Source organism: Arachis ipaensis, chromosome B03, assembly GCF_000816755.2.
Source record: "Arachis ipaensis cultivar K30076 chromosome B03, Araip1.1, whole genome shotgun sequence".
NCBI lineage: Eukaryota > Viridiplantae > Streptophyta > Magnoliopsida > Fabales > Fabaceae > Arachis > Arachis ipaensis.
Window position 1 is genome coordinate 128,389,174 of NC_029787.2, and position 3,713 is coordinate 128,392,886.

Consider the following 3,713-nt stretch of genomic DNA (forward strand, 5'->3'; position numbering starts at 1 on the left):
TTTGTCAATATAATTATTTATTTATTGTCATAGTAATAATAAATTAAAAATTAATTATATTTATAAATTTTGTAAATTATATAAATACTATTGTTTCGAGAATTATCTGAAAGTGGATTGTGTTGGGACTGAATGTGAGGTGCTGCTGTTCGAGTTTCTCGTGGGAAGGTGGGGGTGGTACCTGCAAAGGATTCCAATACTTAAGTTAACAAGGATTTAAGTGGGTTTTTAGTAGATTGGATTCAAAAAATATCTAAGGGTGTTAGGGTAGTATAATTTTGTACTTCTCTTATGAGTCTAGTTGCTTCCCTTTCTTCTTTAGGAATAATGTCGAATTTGAGATATTCGATAATAGGAGTCATCCATCCCAAGTTTACATTGGAAATTGGTAGTGCGTCCGACTTGTCGACTTCCTTAGCAATTGATGGTGTGTGGAGAGTTTCCTAGATCAGACTTTTATTGTTGTTCCCTGACTTAGTGCTAGCCAATTTGGAGAGAGCATTATCTTGATAACTGAATTTTCGAGTTATGTGCCTCACTTCTGTTTGAAATTGTTCGAGTTGCTCTAGTATTTTCTCCAAATACCTCTTTATGTTAGGATCTTTAGTTTGGTAATCCTCATTTATCTTGGAGGTTATCACTTGAGAGTCACTAAACACTGTGACTTTTGATGCTCCAGCTTCTTTGGCTAGTCAGCAATCATAGCTTAGCACTCAACTTAGTTGTTGGAAGCTGAAAACTCGAATTTTAATGAGAGCTCTACTCGAGTTCCTTCTTTATTCTCAAGAACGATTCCTACTCCACTACCAGTTTTATTTGAGGATCCATCCACATACAAATGTCGAGTTGTTGGACTTTTTTATTATTCTTCTGTGTATTCGGCCAAGAAGTCGACCAAATATTAAGATTTTATTGCTGTACGAGTTTTTTATTTGAGGTTGAATTCGGATAATTTCACATATCATTGTAGCATTTGACCTGCAATATTCGTCTTTTAGAGGATATGCTTCATAGATTGGTTAGTTTGGACTTTGATAGTGTGAGTTTGGAAATAAGGTCGGAGTCTTCTGGAGGCTAGGACGAGGGCATAAACGATTTTTTTATCTAATTTTTTGGTATTTCAATTCTGCCCCTTGTCATGCCTTACTCGTGAAATAAATAGGTTGTTGCCCCTCCTTATCTTCTCGGATAAGGGCTGAGGCTATGGCCTTGTCTACAACGGTTAAGTACAGCACAAGTTCTTCTCCATCTTCGATTGAAGTTAGAATTGGTGGTTGGCTCAAGAAATTTTTAAAGTGTTAAAAGGCTTGCATGCATTCTTGGGTCCATATGAAATCATGCCTTTTTCGTAGTAGGACAAAGCTAGAGCTACTCTAACTTCAGCAAATCTTCTTGTGATAATGTGGACATGCCGATCTAGAATGCTTACAGGCTTTTGGCGATCTTTCTCTGTCTTTGCACTCCTATTTCTTTTACGGCCAGCGTCATTATAGCAATGTATCTGTTCAATTGGTTTTCTCTAGTCAATTTTTCAATAATCACATTTCTTCAATCATAACACTCATTGGTAGAGTGGCCATAGACTCGATGGTATTCACAGTAATCTTCAAGTTTTTGTCCGAGCTGTTTTCCTCTTTTTTCGTTGGTTCTTTCTCTTTGTCTCAGGCTGGATATCGGTTGTGCTACCTCGGGGCAGGCTCTCTCAACTGAGTAGTTTCTTCTATGTTGATTTACTTCTCGACTCGCTCTTGTACTTCGTACAAAGAGGTCAGGTGCCTCTTTGATATGGATTGGGAGAAGGATCCTTCTCTGAGGCTGTTGACTAGCCCCATGATGACTGCTTCAATCGGTAGGTTCTGAATCTCCAAACACATTTTGTTGAATCTTTTCATATAAGCTTGTAGGAATTTTTTGGTTTCTTACTTTACTCCTAAGAGGCTTGCCGCATACTTGATCTTATCCTTTTGGATGGAAAATCGGGTAAGGAAGTTTCTTGCAAAATCGTCGAAGCATGTGACCGAGTTAGGTGGTAAACTATCAAACAATTTCTTAGCCGTTTCGGTTAACGTTGTTGGAAAAGCTTTACAGCGAATTGTATCCGACGCGTCTACCAAGTACATACAACTCTTGAAATTGCTCAGATGATGCCTCGGATTGGTAGTTCCATCATAAAGATCCATGTCCGGAATTTTAAAATTTCTAAGGACTTTAGGCTGCATGATTTGTTTTATGAATGAATCTTTGTTTGTCAGAGGTGTTTCTTCTCGAGCAGCTCGAGTTTTTCTACCCTTGAAGTCAGACTCCAATTTTGAGACCTTTTCTTTTAATTTCCTCCGTCGTCGAACTTCCCTCCTCAAGGCTCTTTTAGTTTTTCGTTGTTGCTCCAGCTCCTACTCGAATTGTTCCAGCCGACCTTGATATCCACGAACAAGTCCTATAATCTTTGTGGGATCTCTTAGCCTGGATGTTTTAAGTTGGTGTATTTCTGAACTTATCCTATGTTCTTCCGGGTTTGAAGTGTGTGCATCTCTGGCCGCACCTCTCCCTTTATCATCTTGGTGAGGTATAACTGACGCCTGTTCGTCGTTTTGTTGTTGTTATTTTCGGGCTTCCGAATCGTAAGTTGTGTCCGTCCGATCCTCAGGGTTATCATCTGCCATCATACAATCTTAATCTCCAAGTCCCCGGCAACGATGTTAATGTTCCGAAAATTACTTGAAATTGAGTTGCTTTGGGTCTGAACGTGAGGTTCAGACACCTTTTGGAGCAGCGTCAGATGTTTACTGGTATCGAGGTGTCACTGTTCGAGTTTTTTGTAGAGAGGTGGCGGCGGTACTAGCATGGGACTCTAATGCTTAAGTTAGCAAGGATTTAAGTAGGTTTTTAGTAGATTGAGATTAAAGAATACCTGAGAGTGTCAGAGTATTTATAAGTGTAGATATAGAGTCAATAATTACCCTTTAAGTAATTTCATCTTTAGTGATGGATTGGTTACTTCTTTTTATTAAAAAAATTGTTAAGATTTTTTTTCTAAATGAATAAAAAAGATTATAGTAGTTAATTGAAATTTATCTTATTTAAATAAATTAGGTCAAGTTAGCATCGCGTGGACCGAACTTTATGAAATCGAATAAGTCGAATAGATTTCACAATGTATATATAATCTAGACTCTTACTTTATAAATTGAACTTTTAATCATTTTGAATCTGACTAAATAGTGGACAAGTACATGAACAACTGTTATATAATTTTTATATGAAAACTTTTTGTCTCATAAAAAATATCGCTTTAAGCTTCGCTACTGTTTCGATATATAACAGAAGAATCAAGCTAATAGTGTACGTAATCGTGTAATGTTACCGATTACAGTGCTGCTATATGCGATCATACAGCAAAGCATAATAGCATCAGCCGCAAAAGTGTGTTACTACAAAGAGGTTTGATTCAATGATTCTCGAGTGCATGTTGTTTTGAACATAACATAATTAATATATAGAACCATATTCTTTTGGCAAGGTAGCTATTGCTAAGCGGTTACTGTGGCATATACTGGAAAACCCTTACATAGTTGCATTCAAGATATGAATTGAGTGATTTGCCATCACACTATATTGGTTGTCGGATTTAGCGAGTGGGGTGACCCCACCCAGGCACCAAAATGGAACTAATTCCCTTATATCATTTTGGTGAATTTATTATATATACTTATAAT